The sequence below is a fragment of the Microcaecilia unicolor genome, chromosome 2, assembly GCF_901765095.1.
Source record: "Microcaecilia unicolor chromosome 2, aMicUni1.1, whole genome shotgun sequence".
Classification (NCBI taxonomy): domain Eukaryota; kingdom Metazoa; phylum Chordata; class Amphibia; order Gymnophiona; family Siphonopidae; genus Microcaecilia; species Microcaecilia unicolor.
In genome coordinates this window covers 462398328-462426122 of record NC_044032.1, presented here as the reverse complement: position 1 = coordinate 462426122, position 27795 = coordinate 462398328, and the positions used below count along the sequence as shown (strand labels likewise).

Sequence of the window (27795 nt, the reverse complement as noted above, 5' to 3'; positions counted from 1 at the left end):
CTTAAGTGCCCTATCTGTGAATCTTTGGCAACACGAAGGGGGCAGTTCTACAGCAGGTGACCTGAGCATACCTCCATTTGGGTGCCCTGAGTATGCGCAGTGGGAATCTTTTCCAGCCATTCCCAACCCAGTCCTTCAGGCACACCTAGTCCCATTGGATTTTCAGAATATCCACAATGAATATTCAAGAGTTAGATTTGCATGCAGTTGAGGCAGTGCATGCAAATCTCTATCATGAATAATCACTGCAGATATCCTGAAAACCTGACTGACTGGGTTGCCTCCAGGACCAGGTTTGGGAGCCACTGGTGTAATTTATGGAATACTGTCAGTTTACATATGCCCCTGCCATATTTGGGCATCCATAGTTATGCCAGCTCTATGGCTGGTTTAACTGTTTTGTATAAATGTTAAGCACACTGATACTGGTTATGCCAGTATTTTATTAAGGAACCAATTGGGGCACACCTAGTCTCATCAGGTTTTCAGGACATCCACAATGAATATGCACTGCACTGCCTCAGAAGCTTGGAGTGGTGTGTGCTCGAAGCGCTTCATTAAGTGCCCATTTTTCTCCTACTTGCTACTGTTAGGCTTCCTGTTAAGTCTCTGCTTTAGCTTTCAATGGCAAACAGATTTATTCCCCAGCCTTCCCAAATATATTCACCTCTGGCTGCCCTCTGGTGATGAAATAGATGAATCGATCCCAATGACTTCATTACTCTGCAGAATTTGTGACTTCAGTACATGGATGAATATCTAGAAATATTGGGTTGACTGTATTTCTTCTCATATATAACAAAGGTTATTCAGGGTGGCACAGAGAAACATTCATATCTGGCTAGTAGATTTTAACCCTCAGTGTATATTTTTTGGGTCATCTCTGACAATTTGCAGGACAGAGACCACTAAGAAAAGTGTCAATTCTGTTGAGCTATAAAATATTAAAAATACTGTTTCTCCTTTCTGTAATAAAGGCTCGCCCATTTTCTTATTCCCTCTAATCAAAGGATATCTGTCTATCATCTATCTACATACATGTAAATATTAAGGTAGTGGTTCCCAAACCTTTTTGCATCATGGCACCCTTGGCCACATAGGTCTCCACTGCCCCCCCCCCCGCATTTTTCCACTGCTTCCCTTCACCTGGAGCAGTCCTGGGGGGGGGGGGGGGGTCCTCTGTTTCCTGTGTCTCCATCTCCCCCTTTTCCTGTCCCAATGTTCCTCCCTGCCCAGCATCTTTTCTTTGTCCTTGTCTCTCCCCATATTCAGCTTCTCCCTTCATTTTTCCCTTCTTCCTGTACTATCCTACCCTGCCCACCCTACTCCACTTGAATGCCACATCTCTTCCTCTCTCTTCTGGGCCTGCCCACCCTCCAAATGGTCTGACATCTCTCCCCTTCAACCTTCCTCCTCCAATCAAGTCTCTCTTCCCCCCTCCCAGTGAGCCCTGCATCTCTCCTTCTTGCCTACTCTCCTCCTTAGGCCCAGGCCCCTTTACCTCTCCAGCAGCGGCGATGATTGAGAAAGTTTTCTTCCAGCATCGGGGCCTCTTCTCAGGCATGTCCCGCCTACACGGATAACAGGAAGTTGCATCAAAATAGGCAGGACGCTCCAGAAAGAGGGCAGGCTCTGACACTACTGGAAAACTGTCTCAATCACTGCTACCAGAGAGGTTCAGGGGCCAGGGGCTACAGAGCAGAGCCGGTGGAAGGGAGAAGGAGGGATGCAGGACTCGTGGGGTGGGGGGGGGGGGGGGAGAGAAAAATAGACATAACGAGGGAGCAGTAGCAGTTCAGGTAGCGGCGGGAGGGAGGTCAGGATTTTCCACGGCACCCCTGAGAGTTCACTGAGGCGCTGTATTAAGGTATGCATTCGTTTAGACAAATGTGATTTAGGTCACAGATGTCCTGAAACCCTTCAAAGATGCCAAGAAGGAACTCAGTTCAAGAAGGACCACCCTGCACACTTTCATCCTGATAATGAATATCATACAAGCAAAGTTAGAGGATTTTTTACATTGAAATTTTAGACATTTACATTGCAAAGTAAAGGAAACTGCCAGGAACATTAATAATAACCTGGATTTTGCGCAAACATTTTTTAGTAGTAGCTCAAGGTGAATTACATTCAGGTACACTAGGTATTTCCCTGTCCCTGGAGGGCTCACCATCCAATTTTTGTACTTGAGGCCATGGAGGGTCAAGGGGCCCTTTTACCAAACCACAGTAAAACGTGGCCTTAGCGCGTCCTTAAACTGGGTCATTCCTGCTGAGGTAAAATGACAGATTTTTCAATTTTGCCTATTAATGGCCACACACTAATTTTCCCATTACAGTGTGGCCATTAGGGAATGAGGACCTACTGCCACCCATTATGTAGGCGGTAAGGGTTCAAGAGCCGAGCACACGCTGATTGGTTAGCTCACAGCAATGTAGCTACACTAACTGATTAGCACAGAATATGACTACTCTCTGCCCACAGGCCCACCCCTAGTGCTAAAAAATAAATGTTATTTTTTTTAGCGCATTGGTAGCATGCGCACATCCACAAATGACCATGGGATGCCTCAGCGCACCCCTTGATGCAGCATTAGTGCTTACTGCAGCTTAGTAAAAGGACCCTTAAATGACTTCCCAAGATCACAAGGAGCAGCAGTGGGATTTGAACCAGGCACCCCTACCTGTCAAGCCCAGTGCTGTAAATGCTAGGTTACTCGTCCATTTCACATTAGATACAAATTATAAGAAAAGAAAACTCAATAATAATCTCCCATCACCAGTAGAAATTTATGAACACTCTTTGCACTCCCTAAAGTAATAAGTTCCCAAAACTAGAAGGAAAACAACGTAACACAATTAAGATTACAATTTCCCAATCAAAAAAGTCTCCCATTGCATTGATTCCTGAAAGGCAAAATTAGTCGCCTGATAAACATTTGCAGAGGAAGAGAAGAAAAAAGTAGCTACAGTAGGTGACACTTTAGGCTTTAATTGAGGGAAAATCTCTCCTTCTTGCCTGTGTAGCCTTGGAGACATCAGAAAATATGAAGAAGGACTGACCGCAAATTTTCTCCTGCTTGTTAGCAAAGTAAGATTTCAACACTTTCCAAAAGAAAAGAGACAAGTAATGATGTCCTAGTACCAATGATATCAATAGAAGTTAGTGGGTTTTTGGCAGTGAGAGGGATTGACTTCAGAGGTGTCATGCTGGCAAGAGCACAACCAGTAAGTAAGCTAGGTGGTCACCTAAACCAGCAGCTTCTAGGGAGTGACAAAGGAGCCGCTGCATTAAAGGCAAAAGGTTCTTTCAGCCTCTCAAATGCAAAGAGCCAGCAGCATGTATGATGTCCATTTTGCACAGGATTGCTCTGGGAAGGATGATGTTGGAGTAATCATGACTGCTGATTTGAATTATCAGGGAGAGAAGGGCAAGGGGCTTGACAGTTAATTAGGGGAAAGGGGCAAAGGGGCAAAGCTGAAGGTTTGCTTATGGTGCCTAATATCCTTGTAGCTGACAAAAAAAAGAAAAAAAATTAAAACCCCTCATCAAGGAGCATGTTTATATACTAGCCAGCCTGAGTGACCCACAGGTGAAAGCCGGGACTATTGCCCTGCAGTTCAGCAAATTTATTTATTTAAAACACTTCTATACCGCACATTCCAAAAGTTCTCAGCGGTTAACAAAGTGAACGTACATAAAATCATAAAACAGGCATTTGTTCATACAAACATAAAATGTCAAACAAACTAAAACATATACCCTCTGATATTCAGCTGGCAATGCTCAGCATCTTTTAAAACACTGACCGTCGCCAGTTAAATTAGCCACCAATATTCCGGGCACCAGCACTGCATACTGAGGGCTACATGTGGGTGGGCTGGGCAGCAGAGCTTATGCAAGCCCAGCTAATATTCAGCCAGGGCCCACATAAGAGTAATGCGGGCCCCGGCTGAATATTGGACTGGGACTCGCATAAGATTTTTTTTTTAAATGTAAGTCCCCCCCAGGCCCTTGACGCATTGCATCCCCTCCCAACCTGCGGTCAAAAGCCACTTCCTCCCAGAAATGCCACCTGTCTACCCCAACCCCCCCCCCCCCCCAGTAGTCTAGTGGTGGTCGTTGGGGGCAGGAGCAGAGCCCCCTCACTCCTGCTCCTGGTAGCACCTTTGCAAAATGGCTGCCACGACCTCTCGTGGTGGCTCTGCTCTGCCCCCAGTGACCATCACTGGACCACCAGGGATTATGGTAGGCCCGGGGAGGGGCCTACATGAACTACAGGGGGAGGGGATGGCTGGCATTTGCAGGGTGGGGGGAATGGCTTTTGACTGCAGGTTGGAAGGGGGAGAGGGAGGGGGTGTGAAACATCGGGGGCTCAGGAGGGGGACTTCAATTAAAAAAATGATGAGGGTCCCAGCCCAATATAAAGCTGGGGCCCCTCATAAGCTGTTCTAAATTTACCCACTTAAGCTTATGCTGGCGTCAGCTGAATTTCGCTGGCACCCGAATAAACCCTGGCACCTCCCCAACACACCCTCTGGCCCCACCCTGACAGGCTTAGTGCCACTGAATATCAGCGGTTAGGGGGGACAGACATCCAGCCAGCTTAAATCACTCTGAATATCGGCCTCATAATAATTAATAAGCCCAGGCTTCAATCTAATCACTCCAATCTAATTATTTCTGCCAGCATAATCTTGATCTTCTGCCATACGCTTGTATAAAGAGATAAGTTTTTAACTCTGGTCTAAACTGTTTTACTTCCTGAATTTTTTAAAGCCTTAAAGGTAGGCTGTTCCACATAATGGGGCCTGGTACATAAAAAATAGTCACTCTGTACTTATTTAATTTTACAACCTGATGTGATGGTACATTTAAGTACAACTGTTGTGCAGATCTCAAAGACCTTGAGGGTTGATACACATGCAATTTTGCTGTCAGCACTTCTGATACCTAACCAGTTAAAATCTTAAATACTAAACCCAACATTTTAAACTTAACACTGGAGTGTTAAGCTGTTGGTTAAGTTGGAGGAAATATCTAAGGGGCCCTTTTACTAAGGTGCGCTGAAAATGGCTTGTGGTAGTGTAGGTGCGGGTTGTTTGGCGCTCACCGAGCCATTTTTCAGCACGCCTGTAAAAAAGGCCTTTTTTTGTTTTTGCCGAAAATGGACGTGTGGCAAAATCAAAATTGCCAGCCATTGACCTAGCGGTAAAGTCTCACGCGGTAACTGGGCGGTAAAGACCTACACGTGTCAAATGCCACTTGGTGCATGTCTGATACATGTGTCCGAAAATTATTTTTCAGCCACGTATATTGGCCACACTCCAAAATGAAATTACTGCAAGAGTCATGCGTTAACCAGGAGGTAACTCCATTTTGGCATGCATTGAGCGCACGTAGACGCTTACATGGCTTACTAAAAGGGCCCCTAAATCCTGATTTTATAAAGCCAGGATATACCCGAAAACGAAACTCTAAAATATTATGTGGCAAGGAAGCGTGGTCTGGGGGTGTTTTGAGTGGGACTAATGTGGGCCTAAAAAATAAACATGTATTCCCCATTTCAGAAGGGGGATGCACATCTATGTCAAAAAGGATTTGGGGATTTACATCTTCAAATCTAAGCTAAAAGCCTACCTTTTTGATGCTGCTTTTAACTCCTAACCCTTATTCACTTGTTCAGAACCCTTATTTTATCATCCTCACTTTAATATTCCCTTATCTCTTGTTTGTCTTGTTTGTCCTAATTAGATTGTAAGCTCTGTCGAGCAGGGACTGTCTCTTCATGTTTGTTTGTTTGTTGCATTTTCCCACCTATTTGCAGGCTCAATGTGGCTTACATTATGCCGTAGTGGCGATCGCCATTTCCGGAATGAGAAATACAAAGTTCATATCTGATAAAGTAAGTTATAGAGTAGTTAGACAGTAATTTGTAAAGCAAGTTAAGCAATTAAATATAGAGAGTTCATTTCAGCATGAGAGGTAGCATGATAGTTCGAACATTTTCATTCGTGATAGAGTGGTTGAAGCAGTCACGTGTAAGAAAGTTCGGTTTTGTCAAGTTTTGGTAGAGTTCTTGTAAGCGAGATACCCCATCTGTGCCTGTGGATGACGTAAATAGAGCAGGAAACTGGGAAGCCAGATGTTGACAGTCGTGGCGACTTCTCAGTTACCAGCTCACAGGCATGAGGGGCAAGCTACAAAAACTGACCTCGTCGCTAACCCTCAAAGGATAAGCGAGGAATTTAAACTAAATTCAGGATTTTACCCCTTTTTGTGGACAACAAAACACAACTTCTCAATTATAATGTAAACAATTTAAAGATTTATTTAAAACATGCTTTAATTATAAAATTAACTACTGTAACATTAAATAACTCCTAAAACCTAACCAAACTTTATGTTGTTTGAAGAAATGCTCAGTGTTCTTACGTCACCTTTCTATCTCCCTGCAGGAGCACTTGCTTCATACAGAAAGAATATCAGATAAGTATTTAAAGTTTTTTTCTAAATTCCTTAGCCAAAATAGACAGTTTCTTTTCACTCTTTCAAACTATTAAGTGTAAGATTTCCCTTGTGAGAAAATGATTCTTTGTGTCTTTTTCTTTCTTTCTTTTTCAGGTACCATGGATCAGCCGTCTCATCGGGTAAGTATATGTAAGAATGGTTTTTTTTCACAGAACAAACATCACTTAACTGTCCATGAAAATTTTGTGTTGTTTCCTCTGGAAATCTGTCTTGCGTAGGGGCCCTGGAACTGATTCCTCCGATGTCCGGTTCTTTCAACTCGTCTTCACCCTAAACCTCTCCCTTAAAAACTTAAATGGGAATAAAACCCTCACTCCCTAACCTCATATGAATTTTCCCTGTCCTAGATGGTTTTAAATTTTGGACAATAAAACTGTGGCCGGTTTCACTAAAATAAAATCAAATTAATTTTCCCTATATCCTTTTAACCTAAGCTCAATCACTGGTTCCCTATCTATAAAGGAGGTGCACCCAACTCTTCAGGAACCCATGCACTCATTCAACTCAAACCTTTCTCACTGCTATTTCTCCCCTTTCCTGACAGGTTAACACCCCATACACTCTTTTTCTCAATACTTTAGGACACCCCTTTCAGACACTTTAGGTACACATTCACAATTTCCCTATTCCTCTCACTTACCCTTCATTCACCCTTTAACATTCTCATTCTCCCACATTCATTTCTTAAAATTTCCTTTAATTTCTTCCCCTTTCTCACAAGCTCCGCCAGCACTGCTCACACACACCCTCTCGCCTCGCTGTCTTCAGCCTCCTCTGACCACAGCCAACTCACCGTCTCCTAGGTAACGGAACCCAGGCGCAGAATTCCGCTCCCCCTCAGCCAATCAGACTCACCGTCAGAATTCCATTTTTTTCCAGTAGCAAACGGAATTCTGAGAAGCCCAACTGTAGCCCCATTTTACTTTTATTTTTCCCATAGACTTTAATGGAGAATTACTAAAAATAAAAATTTAACCCCAAAATTTCCATCAAAATGTCCCAAATTTACACCCACCACCAAGCACTACTTATATTCCTGGTCTATGAATTTAGTTTTCAAATTTAACCCTTTTTAATACCTGCCCCACTATATTTGCCCCTAAAATCCCCCCAAAATCCCAAAATTATTTTAAACCCACCTTAAAAATTTCCTTACCTTCCCCTCTACCTGCTACATCGAATTCAATGTGTTAACCCTTTCCTAACCCCTTAAAAATAGCACCCCTCCAAAATACCCCCTAAAAATATTTAAATTTAAAAACTAACCCACCCCAAAAATACAGAAAAATTCCCCGATCACGAATATGCAAACCAAATTTAAATTGAACCAATCCCTAAATTTTTAAAAATCAAAACCATATTTACACATTTAAAAAATAAATACATTACAATTTCGGGAAAAAAAAACCCCTTACCTGTACCGGGATTTTCTGCTCACTCGAACCCTGCCCTCGGTTCCGGTCCTCGTCGTCCTGGTTCAAAATCGGAGCCAAATATAAAAAAGCTCCGAAGCCGGCCCAAAATTTAGGCCCCGGCTTCGGCCTACTCACGAAGACACGCGATCCCGATATGTGCATGAGGTGCGCCACCTCATGCACACGCGCGCCGACGTCTTCTCCTCGTCGGCCATCTTCTCCTTAAAAAAAAAATGCTCCGCAGCGCTGCCTCCCATCACGAGCGGCCTAGCAGGGCCCGAAGACACCGGGAATGCCCGGTTTGTGGCCACATGTCCGGGGACGTGCTCAATCGTCCCCGGACCTACTAAACAGACGCGCTGCCTCCCGCAGCGCCCCTCCTGGCCCCAACTCGGCCCCGAATCCTCCTGCCGGTCTCTTATGCACTTCTTCACTCCTGGGGTCCTGTTTAATTGTCCCCGGGAGCCCACACAACAAAACCGCGGCGCTTCTACAGCGCCTCTCGGACCGACCAGCTTTTCCCTCCCTGGGACCCTGAACCTCGGAGGCCCCAGACCAGACCCAGGGTAAGTTTTTTTTTTAGTTTTTTTTTTCCTTACCCTCTATTACATTCTGTTTCCTAGTGTTTAGGGTGGATCTTTATGGTATGCCTTATTGAACAAGTTGGTTTTCAGTAGTTTTCGGAAGGTTGTTCAAGTGTACAGCACTGCGTACGTCTAGTAGCGCTTTAGAAATGATAAGTAGTAGTAGTAGTAGTTACATCTGCTGCAAGTAACATCTACGTTTCAGAAAAGTGCTCCTACCGAGCAGTACTTCACTGGAGGCATTGGTGGAGGTTGCCCCCTTAATCCAGCGGTTGATGTCATTCCTAAAAGCAAAACTGGCAAGGGATTCCAGGCTCCATGACAGCTTTGGGGAAATAAAATGTTCATGTTTCTAAAATGGCTGAGAAACATTTATTTTCTGGCACATAAATATTTATGTTGCTATTTCCTAATATATGTGTTGACCTGTTTATATTTTAGAAGGTTATGATTCTAAAATTAATGCTCCTGCCGCACACAACAGGTGCAGAAATGTCCAATTCACTATGTATTTGAGAACACACTTTAGGTCGGCAGATCCTTTTTAAAAATAGTAGCAGAAATTGAGATGTCCTGACTGGATGTCTCAATTCCAATTTGTATGTTCTTTTTAAAATATGCCTCTATGTGCACACGTGTAGAATACAAGTATATATACATGCACACTTATACATGTATATGCTAATATGCTGCCTACGGCAGTGCGAGGGTGTATTTTGGGCATGCTCTGGGCCAGTTTTTACCATGTCCTGAAAAAATGGCCTTTTTTAAGGGGCCGGAAAAACCAGGGCATGTCCATTTTTTGGCCTGAGACCTTACCGCTACCCACTGACTTAATGGTAAGGCCTCACGCACTGCCCGGGCGCTAGGCATGCAGCGCATGCCCACTGTCGTTTACCGCTGGGTAAGCACCACACAGTAGAAAATAGAAAATATTTTCTACCGCATGTTTTCGGTGCACGGCAAATTCAGAATTACTATTTGGGGCATGTGGTAGCTGGGCCGTAATGCCAATTTGGCGCATGCTGAACACACGTAGGCCCTTACACACCTTTGTAAAAGGGCCCCTTTAGTGCAGTGGAGGAGTAGCCTAGTGGTTAGTGCAGTGGACTTGATCCTGGGGAACTGAGTTTAATTCCCACTGCAGCTCCTTGTGACTCTGGGCAAGTCACTTAACCCTCCATTGCCCCTGGTACAAAATAAGTACCTGAATATATGTAAACCATCTTGAATGTAGTTGCAAAAAAACCTCAGAAAGGCAGTAGTATATCATTTCCATTTCCCTCTTCTTTTGTTTTTAATGTTTTTCCCCCTTTTATCTCTTTTTTGTTTGGATGATTGTTTACTTTTCTATTTATAAAGGTGTTCCTTTTTCATGATTTGATTTTATGTTATTTTACATTTTTATGTTGTTTATATTTTTCCTATGTAAAGGTGGTATATCAAGTTTTAAATAATATAAACATATTTGAAAGTGGGCATGGGTGGGACCCAAACTTACACATGTGACTCGTAGTATTCTATGAGTTATGCATGTACCTGTGCCATTAGTCGCTAACACACTAGATCAATGAATGGCATTGATCATGCCTAAATGATATTCACATTAATACCCAGTTAGGCAGTATTCTAGAAAGGAAAATAGGTGCCTACATTTCTTTATAAAATAGGCTACTAAAAGGTGTCCTTCTGGTGTCTAATTGTAGGCACTCTTTTATAAAATTGCCCCTCCCCCATGTTAAGACAGGTTAAGCTGAATTAGGTGAAAAACCTCTGCATTACCTGTTGGAGCATTGGCAGCAGTTTGAAGGCAACCATGTAGTTAATGAGGAAATGACTGCTACCCAGTGATAACAGCATGGGAGGTCTAACTAATTGCACTGTATTATCTGCCAGGTTAGCTTTTAATGCAAGGTAATGACTTCCACATTAACTGCAGGGTGCATTTCACCCCCTCCCCCCATACCAATTTCCATATTAGTTTTATTGCATGACAATTAGAGAGGAATTCCATGAAGGAAAGCTTATTTCTAGGTGCTGAGAACATGATTAAAGAAGCCTATTCTACAATGCAAAGTATCTACTTTTCTTTATAAAACACTAGCGTAAGGCACAATCCTTTACCCCAGCCATATAGCCAGGGCCGGTCAAACCCGGTAAGCGGGGTAAGCACTGCAGGGGGGGCGCCTGCCTTCAAGGGCGCTGCTGCGGCGCTGCGCTGCCATACCGCACCGCCCTTGGGGGTTTAAATCTTTAATTTACCCCCGTCCCAGCGGCCGCATCATTTCAAAGCACTGCCAGTCTCTAGCCTTCCCTTCCTTCGTGAGTTCATTCTGCAGAGTCCCGCCTTCTGATGTAATTTCCTCGAGGGCAGGACTCTGAGGGAATGAACTCATGAAGGGAGGGAAGGCTACAGACGGGCACGGCTTTGAAATGACGCGGCCGCTGGGACGGAGGTAAACTAAAAAAGACTTAAACCACGCAGGGTGGCAAGAAGAAAAAGGGGGATGTTGGGGGGAGAAGAGGGCGGGCAGGTGGCCATAAATGGGAGGAGGATGGGAGAGAAGGAGAATCGCTGGACATGGATGGGAGCGGGAGGGGAGGGGACGGAGGAGACTCGCTGGGTATGGATGGATGGAGGGGGCAGGGGAGAGAAGAGAATTGCTGGATATGCATGGAGGGCAGGGCAGAGGAGGGTTGTTGGACATGGGTGGATAGAGGGGAGGGCAGGGGAGAGAGGAAGGTTGCTGGACATGGATGGAGGGGAGGTCAGGGGAGAGGAGATTTGCTGGACATAGGTGGATGGACGGGTGAATAGAGTTGCTGGACATGGGTGGATGGAGGGCAGGGGAAAGAGGGGGGTTGCTGGACATGGGTGGATAGAGGGGAAAGGAGGGTTGCTGGACATGGATGGAGGGAGAGCAGGGAGAGAGGAGAATTGTTGGACATGGATGGAGGGAAGGAAAGGGAAGACAGGAAGGAGATGCACATGGATGAAGGGGAGAAATTCTGGACATGCATGGAGGGGAGAGAAGACAGAGGAAGGAGATGCACATGGATGGAGGGGAAGGAAGAGAGAAGAAATGCTCGACATGGATGGAGGGGAGGGAAGAGAAAGGAAGGAGATGAGATGAGAGAAAAGGGAGAAAACCTGCACATGGATGGAGAAAATAGGCAGAAGCTGGATAGACTGGACAGTCAAGTCTGTGGAGGACTCAGCTTTTACTTACGGATGTAAGGCAAGAAATGAAGAAGAAAGGAGGAAAGTAAAGAAATAAATGGAAAGGAAGCCCTGGAAACGGAGTTAAGAGGACAGATAGCAGCAGAATCAGGTACTGGGCCAGCATGAACAGAAAAACAAAGTCACCAGACAACAAAGGTAGAAAAAATAATTTTATTTTCATTATAGTGTTTGGAATATGTCCACTTTGAGAATCAGGTGCTCAACGTTAAAAGCTTATATTTATTTACTTATTTATGGCATTTTATCCCACATTAAACATGAATTAGATTGGAACCTGGGAGCATTGAAATTTTTTTTTCTGGAAAGAGTAATGCATTGCCCCCCCCCCCCCAGGCTCTTCAACTTTTAAGGCACTGGGCTGAAAAAGGGGGCAGGTTGGGAGAAGAAAGGAGATGCTAGGGTGCTGGGGGGGGGGGGCGCCAACTGATAGTCTGCAGGGGGGCACCAGAGACTCTAGGACCGGCCCTGCATATACTGTAGCTGGTGTAAATACTTGTGCTTAGATTGTTAAGGAAAGCACGGACCTCACAGGTTTTTTTAAATTATGTACGGTCATAAATGTATGCCCACACTGCAAAGTATGTACAATCAAATATTAGTGCATTCTTACTGAATACCACTTAGCCAGAAAATGGTCATGTATGCACATATGTATCCATACAAAATGAAAAGGAGGGGAAAAGTCCACAGACTTCCAAACATACATGTGGATCCAGAAGAGCCTGATATTTAAGGTTTATTCAAAATAATACATAACAAATTCAATAATAGACTTTGAAATTGTGCGTTATCTCGAAAAAAAATTAACTGGAATCTTGTGGATCCACTTGTTTGTTTGTTTGGAAGTTCATGGACTTTTTCTCTCCTTGTGTTTTGTCCAGATTCACCTTTCATAAGGGATACACCTCCTTCCTTTCTTGCTGCGTAAATCTAGGCGACTCTTTATAGAATTACCCCCTTATGGCATAATGAACTTTTCATATGAAGGACACTGTCACTGATCTGGGGCTAATTGAGACTGCAGTGGCTGCCAGATCTTTGCGAGCCCTGGCTAACATTCAGCCGGATCCTACATAAGACAGTTATGAGGGCCCCGACCTGAAAATCAGATAGGACCTGTATAACATAACAGAATTGCATCAGCCCCTCTTATCCCCCTCCCCCCCCACCACTCCAGTCCCAATCTCCCCTCACACCCTCCATCCCAGCAAGGTAAGACCTCCTCCCACCTCCCCACAGGTCCAGACCTCCCTCCCAACTCCGTCCAATCAGGATAGCCCCACTTGGGCCTACCCAAACTCCTGGTGGTCCAGCAACTCAATGGGGGCAAGAGCAAACCTCACTTGCTCCTGCCTCTAGTGGCAGCCTCTACAAAATGTCTGTCGTGACCTCTAGCAGCAGCCTTATAGTACCACTAGTAAAAAAGGCCCGTTTCTGAAGGCAAGGAAACGGGCCCTAGGCAGGCAATTCCCCCCCCCCCCCCGTGCTACGGCCTCGACCCCCCCCATGCCGGCGAAAACCGCCCCCCCCGCCGCATTGTGGACTACCTGTGCTGACGGGGACCCAAACCCCCGACAGCCGAAGTGCTGTTGTGACCTTCGCGAAGTTCACGTTGCTTCCTCAATCATCTTCTCTGGAAGTTCCTCTGCGTGTGTCCTGACGTCAGACGCACGCAGAGAAACTTGCAGAGAAGATGATTAAGGAAGCAACGCGAAGGGCACAACAGCACTTCGGCTGTCGGGGGTTTGGGTCCCCCGTCAGCACAGGTAGTCCACAACGGCGGAGGGGGGGGGGGGGCGGTTTTCAGCAGGCCGGGGGGGGGGGTCGACGGGTTAGCGGAAGGGGGGGTTGAGGGGGCCGTAGCGCGGGGGTTGACAGATGATTCCGAGGCAGGGGGAGGAGTAGGGAAACTTACTCCTCCCCTTGCCTTGGAATCAGCTGTCATGACATCAGTGACGTCAGTGTGTGTCTGCCTAGCAGACCACCTCCAGGGAGCCATGGTCCCAAGCACAGACCATTGGAGGTGAGAATTATTATATAGGATGAGGCTGCGTGAGAGGTCATGGCAGTCATTTTGTACAGGCTTGAATATGGGTAATGAACTAAATTGCCTACTAGTTCCTATTACTAACAGCCTAACAGTGTTAGGGGTCTGAGGATAATTATTTCTGCTTTATCTTTACCTACATATTAATGCTACTATAAAAGTAGATTAGAGTACAAATTACAGGGGAAGTGATTGCTCATGTAGCACAAGCTGCACTTTAAGAAGGTAATTCCATAAAGAATTTTCCATGCATTTTGCTGGTATACGTGAGTAATAGGCATTTTTGCTGACTAAAACATTTCATCTAAGTACTTTTCTCAGGTTTCCACTCGAGCAAATATCCTAAAATAGATTATTTACAAAAGCATTTCAAAGACCTTAATGAAATAAGCGTGCCATAATTGCCTAGTGACTGAAAACAGAATATAAAATTCAGATGCATATCTATATACTGCGCTTGTTACAGCTGGATCTTGTTTTTTGTAATATATGTTCTATATGCAGTACATACCATGGGATGGTTCTTGTCTTTATATTCTCAAGGTATATTTGATTTATTTTTTAGTTACATTTGTACCCTGTGCTTTCCCACTCATGGTGGGCTCAATGTGGCTTACATATACAGGTACTTATTGTACCTGGGGCAATGGAGGATTAAGTGACTTACCAGAGTCACAAGGAGCTGTGCCTGAAGTGGGAATTGAACTCAGTTCCTCAGAACCAGAGTCCACCACCCTAGGCCACTCCTCCACTCCTGAGAGAGAAAACAGTCCTTGAAAAATATAAAAGTAGCATTTTAATTTTCTAAATACTTTTACGGATAACTTGCTTATGAGCAACTTAACGCCTACTTGCTTTCTATCACATGATAGCTTAGCCATAGACAGTAGCATGTATGTGTTGGGGGAGGGTTCTTGGAAGGTATCATAGCTGTATAAACAGGATACCTGGGCAGACGGTATGGCTCAGGCAGTTGGCTTTTGCCATCGTTTATTATACTGAAGTCTATGGATACTCCTTCTTCCTATGGGCAGCCTTCTCTCACCTTGGACCTGGCCTTTTTAATGGGTGCCCAAATAATATTTACCATTCTTATAGTGCTACTGAAGATACACAATTTCCATACAGTGATGATAACTATCAGAGTATGTCCCTTTCCCTCCAAAATCTTTGTGAGTACCAGACACGATGGGTTGATAAAGCACTTGTCTGAGGTCACAAGGAATGTCAGTGGTGGCAGCAGGATTTGAACCCCGGCATCCTTGGCTCTTAGCCCTTTGTTTGGCTCCTACTTCTCATGAAGGTAGAGCATGGCATCCCCTGGACATAGGCACTGTTTGTTTTTCCTAAATAGAAAATATGATCCTGAGCATTGCACAATAGTCTTGGCTGGTGAGACTTGTGGCGCCATCAGGTTCATTCATTGGTCAATTGCCAAGAAACATAACGTCCAGCAAACTGCTACTTCTGAAGGAAGAGGAGATGAATTCCTATCCTTTTCAAAGTCCTCTTTCTGCAGTATTAAGGTGTCTCTCAGGGTGAAAGTATGAATCTGTTCTGAGAAGCAACAACGCAAACGATCTGCAAAACTCCAACGTAGAAAAAGAAAACAGCAGATCAGTGATAAGTCCCAGGTATCCTTTACTGTAGAATCTCAAGAAATTAAATGCCCGCAAAATCCACGATCTTCAGCTTTCTAATGAATTTAAAGAATTCAACCCTTGTCTTGAAAGCATTATACCTTAGAGTAGGAACAAAAGATAACCCTTTATTTAAAACACTGATTTCTGCATCTGTAAGGATTCTATCAGAACTATTGTAAACCATATTATTAGGAACTATGGCTTATAGGGATTTTCACCTCAGAGTCCCTACTGAATTTGTAGTTGAGCTGGCAAACCATAGCACTTACAAAGAATTACTTTCATTTAATGGTAAATATTATCAACAGTGAAAGGTACCACAAGGTGCTACATTCACGGGCATTTCATTGATTGAGATTCTACAATAAAGGATACCTGGGACTTATCACTGAATCTGTTCTGAGGCACCAATGCTCTTCTTTTTTCTGCTGTCAGCTTGCTTGGTAGGTAGGGAATTTGATAGGACCTGAAACAGAAGGTCTAGAGAAGAGTGCAAAATGGGAGTGCCTCAAGAAGGATTATCAGCTAAGGAAAGGAGCATAGAAACCAGCTCTGTGGGGTGTCAGTGGGTTATGAGCACATCTAGTATTGAGCAAGTTCCTTCATTGGTGTCCAGGGAGGAGTACTTGTATTGGTTTGGCAAACCTAATCATTTTAAAATGTTAGTGCCTATTGAAGTGAGATAGAGGTATTGACTGATGGGGAGGAAAAGTACATAAGAACATAAGAATAGTTATCAGGCGGCGCAGGTTAAAATGATATTGGAGTGGGAACGGGATCATTTAAAACCAGTGGGCCAGGTGGAGCAGGAGTATTTTCCAGGACGGCGATTAATTCGCTATTATGGACTACAGAAGGAACGGGGGACAGGCTGAAGGGGGTGGATAACCCATTCTTTAAGCACCTACTGCAGGTCCTGGGAAGAGTTAGGCGCAATGGGGACAAGGGAGAGGGGGTATCTACTAGAGCGGGTATTTGCTGGGAGCCGAGATTTGGAGCGGGAGGGATAATAGGTCTTCGGAGGTGGGACCGTTCGGGTCTCTCGAACTTTCGGGACCTGATGAGGGGGATAGGATCAAAAACTTTGAGGAATTGCAACACAGTATGGTCTCCCGGAGGGAGACTTCTTTGCTATGCGCAGGTTAAGTTATTTTATTGGTGCAATGGTTTGGAGAGGGAGTGGAACACAGGAAAAGGAGAGTTTGGAGAATTTATTGGGGAATACTACAGAGGGTGCCCAGATCTATTTCAGTACTGTATAGATTTATCAGAGGGAGTGATCCAACACCATTCGTTTTCAGGGGGCGTGGGAATCAGATTTAAACTGTAAATTCAATGATCAGGAATGGGAAAGATATGTAGAGAGGTGCAGCAGGCCTCCACATGTGCATTAGTACAGGAAAAATGCGTATAAGGTACTCTCACGGTGGTATTACACCCCTGAGAGGATTAAGAAAATGTACCCCGCTGCTTCTGACCGATGTTGGAGGTGTGGACGGATAAGGGTACCTTTCTGCATATTTGGTGGTCCTGTGCAAGACTGCTGCCTTTCTGGGTAGCGGTGATTACAGCGATGGTAAAATGACCGGAGACTCCATGGTGTGTAGCCCGCAGGTGTGTTTGCTTGGATTGCATAATGACAGAGAATCTTGGGAACGGAGTAAACTAGTCCGCTGGGGTTTGGCGGCGGCTAAGTGCCTGGTCGCACGGAAGTGGAGAGACATCAATCCCCCTTCCATGGGCGAGTGGAGGGGGAAGCTTGAACAATTTATAATGATGGAGAGACTCACGGCATATCGCAGAGATGGTGAGTTGAGGGCGCAGGAGGGGATGGGCTCAGCTAAAAATGTGGGTAGAGACAATACAATCATAAAGGGAGGTGGGAGGTGGGTAGGGGGGGGAAGGGGGAAGGGAGGGAAGGGAGAAGGGAGGGAGGGATGGAGGGAAGGGAGGGGAGGGAAGGGATATAGGGAGCTGCAAGGTCTGGATAGGAGTATCATTTGCAAAGGGAGGGAGGGGGAGGAGGATTGCCCTTTCCAGTTTGCAGAGGATACGAGGATTTGAGTTGCTGTATGGTTAGTTATTGTGTTACTGTTGGGGCATTAGTGAGGAACAGATGGGATGACTCTGTGTTAAATCCTGAACAACAGTTGATGTTTACACATACTATGGTGTGTATGTTTTCAAGCTTACTTAATAAAAACATTTAAATGTGAAAAAAAAAAAAGAACATAAGAATAGCCATACTGATGGTCTACCTAGCCCAGTATCCTGCTTCCATAGTGGCCAATCCAGGTCACAAGTACCTGGCAGAATACTAAACGGTAGCAAGATTCTATCGATCCCAGGGCAAGCAGTGGCTTCTCCCATGTCTATCTCAATAGCAGACTATGGACTTTTCCTCCAGGAACTTGTCCAAATCTTTTTAAAACCCAGATATGCTAACCGCTGTAACCAGGAGTATCTGCAAGAGGGTGTGCAGAATATAGGGAATGAGAGAAAGGATTGATACTAGAAGGCAGGTGAGAGGATTGTAGGATCCAAAGGATCTGTGCCAGAAGAGTGTGTCTTGACAGAAACTGTGTGAGGAGATTTGCACTAGAAGAATATGAGGGGCATAATTGAAAGGGGTGCCCATGTTTTCCTGAGGACGTCCTCGCAGGACGTCCCAGCGAAGGGGCGAGGGAAACCCGTATTATTGAAACAAGATGGGGCTCCATCTTTCGTTTCGATAATACAGTCAGGGACGCCCAAATCTTGACATTTAGGTCGTCCCTAGAGATGGTCGTCCTTAGACTTGGTTGTTTCTGATTTCGGTGATAATGGAAACTAAGGATGCCCATCTCAGAAACGACCAATGCAAGCCCTTTGGTCATGGGAGGAGCCAGCATTCATAGTGCACTGGTCCCCCTGACATGCCAGGACACCAACCGGGCACCCTAGGGGGCACTGCAGTGGACTTCAGAAAGCTCCCAGGTACATAGCTCCCTTACCTGGTGTGCTGAGCCCCCCAACCCCCCCCCCAAAAAAAAAACCACTACCCACAACTGTACACACTACCATAGCCTTTACAGGTGAAGGGGGGCACCTACATGTGGGTACAGTGGGTTTGTGGTGGGTTTGCAGGGCTCATATTTACCACCATAAGTGTAACAGGTGGGGGTGGGGTGGGCCTGGGTCCGCCTGCCTGAAGTGCACTGCACCCCTAAAACTGCTCCAGGGACCTGCATACTGGGTCGATGGACCTGAGTATGACATTTGAGTCTGGCATAGAGGCTGGCACAAAAGATTTTTAAACTATTTTTTTGAGGGTGGGAGGGGGTTAGTGACCACTGGGGGAGTAAGGGGAGGTCATCCCCGATTCCCTCCGGTGGTCATCTGGTCAGTTCGGGCACCTTTTCGTGGTTTGGTCGTAAAAAAAAAAAGGACCAAGTAAAGTTGTCCAAGTGCTCGTCAGGGACTCTCTTTTTTTCGATTATGGGTCGAGGATGCCCATGTGTTAGGCACTCCCAAGTCCCGCCTTCGCTACGCCTCCGAACCCCCCGGGAACTTTGGTCATCCCTGCGACGGAAAGCAGTTGGGGACACCCAAATCGGCTTTCGATTATGCCGATTTGGGCGACCTGGGAGAAGGACACCCATATTTCGATTTGTGTCGAAAGATGGGGCGTCCTTCTCTTTCAAAAATAAGCCTGTATGTGTTTGTGAGATAGAGAGACAATTGGCTCCATGTTGTATATATGGGAGGGTGGGGAAGGGAAGATTTTGTGTATGTGTATAAGATGATCTGCACCAGTGAAGCATGTGTGAGAGAGGAGATTGCACCAGGTTTTTTAAAGGCAATTTCCTTGTAAATGCTTGATTACTTATGCTGGGAATCGCTTTGTTTTCTTTGCACATGCACACTTAGAGGGATTTATTGCTAATAATGGGAAGATGAAGCATGTTACCTGACTTTGTTATTGCTGCAGGTTGTCCAAGCTCGACGTGACGCTGCTCCATTTTTACTATCTTTCTTTTTTTTGTACAATGGGTGTTCCCATTGAACCTGCTAGAAAATACGTGTTTCCCCCAGGGATTTAGAGGTATATTACAAAAGGCTTCATTTTCAATGAACCTTTTGCAAAATACTCTGCAAATTGGTAACGTGTAAACCTCAATGTTCCTTTTCTTATCTAGATTAAGACAAGCTATGGAAATCAAGCTTCACATTTCTTGTCTACTATGGCTTTCAATAACTCAGACTCTTCCATTAATGACACTGTAAGTCAGCACTCTAATTTCTCTCCCATACAGTGAACATGTCAGTAATAGTTGCTAGCACTGACTTATCCATGAGGAGCAATTTTTACAAAATCTGTAAGGCTAATGCACCATTTGAAAATGACACCCTGTAAATATATCCAATATTCTTTTACTCATTTTTGTTTTAATGTATTTATAGGGATGTTTATCAATGTGGGCTATTGCAAAGACATGTTATACGTCCCATTTTATACAATGAGACCTAGTTACTAATAACTGGCGTTCACAGTAAAATAACTTCCCCCCTTACCTGCTAAATCAAGAAAAGGATTGCTTATAGGGATTACACAGGAAGACTGCAGAGTAGAATAGGGGGTCAATATTCAATAGGTTGCAGGAGTTATTCAGACAAACCTGAAATTTAAGTATTCTACTTTCCCCTTCCTGGCTAATTTTTTGTTCTGAGTAGCCTGTTGCCTATAGAAAAGATTAGCTGGGTAAAGAGGTGGTGCTGCAGGCATTTCTGAGGCATAGAGGGCATAATCGAACGTCGCCTGCCAAATAGATCACCCAGTCCCGCTAATCTACCGACACACCCCTTTGAACTTTCGCCGGCGAAGCGACGGGGAAAGCGGCGATGCTGTCTAAAATGCCGTTTTCGATTATACCAATTTTAAGAAATCGCCGACCATCTCCTGATTTGTGTTGGAAGATAGCCGGCGATCACTTTCGATTATAAGATGGATAGATTATTTTTTTTGTTTGGGCAGAGCCAGTTCAACGCTATCCAAAATTAGCAAGGAAAGTTAGGTTGCACAGTAGGAGGTTTACAGTTATCAGGATGGCTTTATAATTTTCATCCAGCCACATTCAACGGAAAACATATTCTTATACGTCCAATGAATATTCTGATAAAGTTATCTGAGTAACATTATCTGGATAGTTTGCCACTTGTAAGCTTGCTGAATATGGACCTGTACATAAATAAATGATAAGACTATACCATGATCTCACAAAAGATGAAAGCCTTCACTTTCCATCTCATAAACTTATTTATGAAGAAGACTTGTGGGAATCAAGCCCATGACATATTGGGCTGTGCTAAAATGATTCATCTCATTAGAAGAAGAAAAGGTGACCTGATTTAAAAAATGCATGCTTCAGACTGTATCATATTCAACCTCATCTCTGAAGGTTAGAAAATTTCAGTTCTGAATACCCTTAAAATATCTGAAGTGGCAAATTGCAGTCACTAATCTGTGAAATGTAACACAGTGAGGGTAAAACATATCCTATATTAATTCACTTATCCATAGACAGAAGAAGAAATGGAGCTGGGATTTGAATTAGTCCAGACCAGCAGAGAAAGTTGCTTCAAATCTGTTTAGTATCTATATTATTCTCAAGGGGTTTATTTGTTCCTGTAGTGTCTGAGAAGATCCTTGAAAAGGCATATAGTAATGGGTCAGAGCGTAGGAAGCTATGTTACCGTTTGCCTGTTGTGTCAGTTGATTCCCCTGCATTTGTCAGGAATATAGATTAGTAAACATATATATTTCCTTATATCTCCATTGCTGAAATATCACATTTGATAGATTGTATGATAATGAGGGTCGGGCATAAGGATAGTTGATGGAGAAGCCCTACAAGAAACCATTTAAGAGCCAGGAATAAATCCCAGATTGCAGAACAGTGGTGTCCTTGTCTAGTTGCAGTTTAAAAGATAAGTGCCAAAAACGTATTTAAAAGTAAAGATAAATGCTAAAAATTAATTCAAGAGTGAAGATAAAAAGTTAAAGATACAAGTCAAGCTAAGCTAAATATGCACACTTTCTAATGGAATGGTCTTTCTCTGTACAAGAAGGAAAGAAACTGATCTTTACTATTTTCTATGGATACTTTTGTCCTAAATAAATTATGAAGAAAAAGGAAGCAACACTGGGCCTTTAAGACTGGGACAATTGAAATTCTTTATTAATGACCCGACACGGCCGTGTTTCGGCATAGACAACGCCTGCCTCAGGGGTCAAAGAAAAACTCAGTAATATACACGTGGCCTAACTTCAATGCCCCAACTTCAATGCCCAAACGTCAGTGAAAGATGGTCGCTAATGGCCACACGGGCGGAAATAGAGCCTCAATGAAAGAGCCTTCTCTTTCGCACAAAATAGCGCTATTTTGTGCGACAGAGAAGGCTCTTTCATTGAGCTCTGTTTCCGCCCGTGGTGACCATTAGCGAACATCTTTCACTGACGTTTGGGGCATTGAAGTTAGACCACGTGTATATTACTGAGTTTTTCTTTGGACCCCTGAGCAGGCGTTGTCTAACCGCCGAAACACGGCCCATGTCGGGTCATTAATAAAGAATTTCAATTGTCCCAGTCTTAAAGGCCCAGTGTTGCTTTTTTTCTGTATGCTTTTTGTGTATGCTGTTGTACCCTCTCTATTTGTGTTATGTTGAAGAAAAAGGAAGAAAATGTTTGTGCGTTATATAGTGGATTGAGTCATTTAAGTAGCTGAGACATTGCAGATACTTCCCTACCTACAGCAGGTGTCAGAGGCTTTGAAGGGGGAAGGGAGATTAGAGGATGGGGATGGAACTCCTCTCATATGAGGAAAGATTTAAGAGGTTAGGACTCTTCAACGTAGAAAAGAGACAGCAGAGGAGAGGGGGGGATATGATAGAGGTCTACAAAATACTTAGGGCCCTATTTAATAAGCCACATTGTAGGTATGCTATATATGGGTGTCTCTAGCATTAGCTCATGCTAAAAACATTAGCGCGCCTTAGTAAACAGAGCCCTAGAGGTGTAGAGAGGGTAAAAGTAAATCATTTTTTTTACAACCGACGGGCTTCTGTGGTAGCCTGGCAGTACTTCCCTTTTAGCGGGCGGTAAGCCCGCATTGGACTTACCTCAGCTTTGTAAAAGGGTCCCTTTAGTACTTAAGCACTACCTTATAGAATAGCACCAAAGCATATTAATGCACACCTCTGATGATTATGGGCGTCAATAATGCATGCAAGTGGTTCATACTGCCAGGTAACCGTTTATAGAATTGCTTAATGGAATTATGTTTATTTTAAATTTGCTAGATCACCAATTTAGGGCATAGCCAAATCTAGGCGATTACAATACTAGCCAACACAAAATGGAAAAAGAACTCCAGTAAAAATATAGGACAGAACAAACATTTTAAGAGTAATTATTCAATATAAAAATAAAAACAACAGCAAAAATGTTGAAAGAAATTATGCATTAACATTTTAGTAAATGAGGCTTCATCCATTTAAGATTCACCAACATATATATTATCCATCCTAACCTTAAAAGGATCATTTATACATTTAGGGGTCGATATTCAGAGCAATTTAACTGGCCAGGAACAGCTCCTGCTGTTTAAATTGTCTGTGTGGGTTACCTACTAATATTCAATGGCACTTAACTGGTTAGTGCCACTGAATATCAGAACTGACTGCTAAACTAAAAGCCGGCTATTAGGGCCATCGAGAGACACAGCCGGGCCTGGGACAGGACTGCCCCCCCCCCCACTTGGGCAGCTACTACATAGTGTGCCCCTGCCCCTTACCTTCCTGTGTCTGCTCCTCCCTAGGTCTGTCGTCTCCTTCTTCTGTGTGCCAGGACCTGGGTTATCACGTTACGCAATCATCCGGGGTCCTGGAACATAAGAGCAGGAAAGAGACAGACCTAGAAGCAGGCAGGCAGGCAGGAAGATGACGCCTCTGCTCCCTCAAAACCTTGCTGGCGCCAGGCCCCCCTCGGAGGCCGGGCCTAGGGAGTCTTGTCCTCCCTTTCAGCGGCACTGCTGGCTATTTGTGGGCAGTCCAGGGGCAGAGTCAACACTATATGATTAACTGCCTATATTCAGAACTTAGTGGCTAAATTGGACTGTATAACACTCAGTCCTATCTTCATACGGTGTTGCTTAGGCAGTTAAATGCTGAATATTGCGCGTAATCACATAAGGTACAGCCAACCGCATAAACCCAGATATTCATGTCCTCAGATCCAAAATTGGGCACAGGAATCCACTCTAAGCGCTAGTCTACAAATGCACTTAGCCCTGTGTGTCCGTTATAGAACAGAGCATAATGTGATTTTCCCCAGTATTTTACATTAGTGCATTTTCTTTAGTGCCAAAAACGTATTTAAAAGTAAGATAAATGCTAAAAATTAATTCAAGAGTGAAGATAAAAGTTAAAGATACAAGTCAAGCTAAGCTAAATATGCACACTTTCTAATGGAATGGTCTTTCTCTGTACAAGAAGGAAAGAAACTGATCTTTTACTATTTTCTATGGATACTTTTGTCTAAATAAATTATGAAGAAAAAGGAAGCAACACTGGGCCTTTAAGACTGGGACAATTGAAATTCTTTATTAATGACCCGACACGGGCCGTGTTTCGGCATTAGACAACGCCTGCCTCAGGGGTCAAAGAAAAAACTCAGTAATATACCACGTGGCCTAACTTCAATGCCCCAACTTCAATGCCCCAAAACGTCAGTGAAAGATGTTCGCTAATGGCCACACGGGCGGAAATAGAGCTCAATGAAAGAGGCCTTCTCTTTCGCACAAAATAGCGCTATTTTGTGCGACAGAGAAGGCTCTTTCATTGAGCTCTGTTTCCGCCCGTGTGACCATTAGCGAACATCTTTCACTGACGTTTGGGGCATTGAAGTTAGACCACGTGTATATTACTGAGTTTTTCTTTGACCCCTGAGGCAGGCGTTGTCTAATGCCGAAACACGGCCCGTGTCGGGTCATTAATAAAGAATTTCAATTGTCCCAGTCTTAAAGGCCCAGTGTTGCTTTTTTTCTGTATGCTTTTGTGTATGCTGTTGTACCCTCTCTATTTGTGTTATGTTGAAGAAAAAGGAAGAAAATTGTTTGTGCGTTATATAGTGGATTGAGTCATTTAAGTAGCTGAGACATTGCAGATATCTTCCCTACCTAACAGCAGGTGTCAGAGGCTTTGAAGGGGGAAGGGAGATTAGAGGGATGGGGATGGAACTCCTCTCATATGAGGAAAGATTTAAGAGGTTAGGACTCTTCAATGTAGAAAAGAGACAGCAGAGGAGAGGGGGGGGATATGATAGAGGTCTACAAAATACTTAGGGCCCTATTTAATAAGCCACATTGTAGGTATGCTATATATGGGTGTCTCTAGCATTAGCTCATGCTAAAACATTAGCGCGCCTTAGTAAACAGAGCCCTTAGAGGTGTAGAGAGGGTAAAAGTAAATCATTTTTTTTACTCTTTCGAAAAGTACAAAGACTAGGGGATACTCAAGGAAGTTACATGGAAATACTTTCAAACAAACAGAGGAAATATTTTTTCAGTCAATGAATAGTTAAGCTCTGGAACTCGTTGCCAGAAGATTTGGTAACAGCAGTTAGTGTATTTGGGTTTAAAAAAGGTTTGGACAAGTTCCTGGAGGAAAAGTCCATAGTTTGCTATTGAGACAGACATGGGGAAAGCCGCTGCTTGTCCCTGGGATCAGTAGCATGAATCATATTACTATTCAGGATTCTATCAGGATACTGGGTAGATGGACCATTGGTCTGACCCAGTATGGCTATTCTAATGTTCTTATGAGAAACCAAAGCAGCCTCTTTTTTTTCTCTTACTTTTATTTACTTTCCTTACAAAAAAAAAAAAAGGTTTGTTATCCTTACAATCCACCTTCTTCCAGATGTTCCCATCCAGACAGCAATTCATTGAGGTAACCCCCATCTGAATAAAGTTAGTTTTTTTTTAAAGTCTAGAACCTTCATTTTGAATGAACCCTATCTCCACAGCCTCTGGTGATCACTGGATGCTAGACGATCACCTACTATAACATTAGAAATACTTTCCTCATTAATAAGTCCAGTATGGCTCCATCCTGCGTGGGTTCCATTACCAACTGCTAGAATAGCTCCCTGCTCCTAACAGACCCCACAATAGGAATACCCCAATCAACATCTGGCATATTAAAATCACCTATTAGTACTTCCCCTTTCATAACTATATTTGAATGTCTTCAATTAAATCTCTGTCCACTTCTTCTGTCTGTGAAGGAGGCCTGTATATCACACCAGTGTAAGTACATTTGACATTCCCTCTTTCCAGACTGACCCGCAACTGGTATCTGTGCTAAAATACAACCTAAAATGCTAAACTAGACTCTAAAATACTATTTATATGAAACAGTGACATAGCCAGACAGCCAATTTTGGGTGGGCCTGAGCTGAAAGTGGGTGGGCACAAAGTTTTCTCTCTGCTCCCCATCCCTAGCACCTCCCAACTCAAAATATAAATACTTTAGCTGATGAGGATCTCCAAGCAGCTCTGCCAGCTGAAGACTTCCTCCAAAGATGGCCAGAATACGAAGTTTGGCAGGCAACAGCAACTCCTTGACCCACCGATGCCAGCACCCCATACATGCTTAGTTATTGGTGGCTCAAGGATGTTGACTTGTCTGCCTGGCTCAAGGATGTTGACTTGTCTGCCGAGCTTAGAAGTGAGTTCTAGTTACCTTCAGAAGAGGTCCTCAGCTGGCGGGACTTGGGGATACCCACCAGCTAATAGCAGGGTCAGGGCTGGTGTTAGCCATGCTGGGCCCAGGGCAGAAAATAAAAAAGCTCTCCCCCACCAATTCCCTCTCCTCCCTGCCACCCCTCTAATATCCCCATCTGCCATTATAATCACACCAACAGACCCTCACCAAATACAGAACAAGGGATCATAAATTAGAAATAAAAATATGTAGACAAAAATTTAACTGATAATCTCAGCATGTACTACAACACTGAAGAAATAAAAACAGAAATGTATTTCCTTTTCTATTGAACACAGTAAAAAGACATCCGCAATGCACATTTTCCAATGCTAGCATATTCCATTTAATACACTCAAAATAAAATGCTTTTTCTATCTTTGTTGACTGGACATTTTATTATTCCATCATGCTGGTTCCAGTTTCTCTTTCCCGCTTTCCTGTGTCTTTTGCTAATTCTCCTTCAATCAGCTGCTGTCTATTTTGTCTTTTCTTCCCTCTTGTTCCATTTCCTCACTACACTTGCCTCTTTTTTTCTCTTCTGCTCTCTGTCCACTCAAATTTAACCCTTTTCCTTCTTTTTACTTTTCAGATACCTATCAAATTTCAATCTCCTTCTGGGGAGCTAAGGTACACACAGTCACAAAGATAGAGAACCCCAAACTAGAGGACCCAGAGAAGACATGAAGAAAAGAGGCATAAGTAAGGTTAAAAAAATAAACTAATCCCAGGTAATTGGAGGGAACCCAGGGCCAGAAAATTGGTAGAGGAAGTTCAATGAAGAGGTCTGGGGAAAGTTAAGGAAAACTGTTTTAAAGATTTTAGGTTGGTGAGGCCAGAGTTTAGGACCAAGATCCTAAGTGACCAAGAACCAGGAACCTAGAGCCCAAAGTCCTGGGGATCAGATCAGGAAAAGGGGTCTGGGAAAAGTTAAAAAGAAAGAGAATACAATCTGAAAATAGGCCAAGGCTTAAAGGCGAAAAGCTGGGTAGTTAAAAAGTATAGAATACTACTAAAAAAGGCCCGTTTCTGAGAGCAATGAAACGGGCGCTAGCAAGGTTTTCCTCGGAGTGTGTGTGTTTTACAGAGTGTGTGTGAGAGTGAGTCTGTGATAGAGAGACAGTTGAATGTGTGAGTGTGTGTGACAGAGTGTGTGTTGTATGTGTGTGTGTGTGTGTGTGTGTGTGTGTGTGGTGATAGAGAGATTGATATTATTACTTGATAAATTGTTTCTGTTTTTGTAAAAGCAATAAAATTGTTGGACATAAAAAAGAATTTTTTTTTCTCTGGGCCCGGGGAACTCAGCATTCACCCTGCCTTTCAAAACTGGTAACAGGAAAAAAGAAATAAAAAATGCTGTAGTCCACTCAGAGTCAGTGCTCCGTGCAGCTGTAGGATGTAGAAGGGAAAGTGGCCGTGCTTCAAGGGCGATTGTGAAACTTAACAGGGAGAAGTTTGCTGAAGGGAGAGGGGGCTTCGTCTTCAGTTTCATTTTCTGTGTGTTTACCTTTCCGAAGATCGGCTGAGA

At 43.8% G+C, this 27795-nt stretch overlaps 1 protein-coding gene across 2 annotated transcripts in view; it reads right to left on the bottom strand.

Moving 5' to 3' along the window:
- The window catches only part of GFRA4 (GDNF family receptor alpha 4), a 434625-nt gene that overhangs the window by 341988 nt on the left and 64842 nt on the right, over positions 1–27795 (bottom strand). The window lies entirely within an intron of this gene.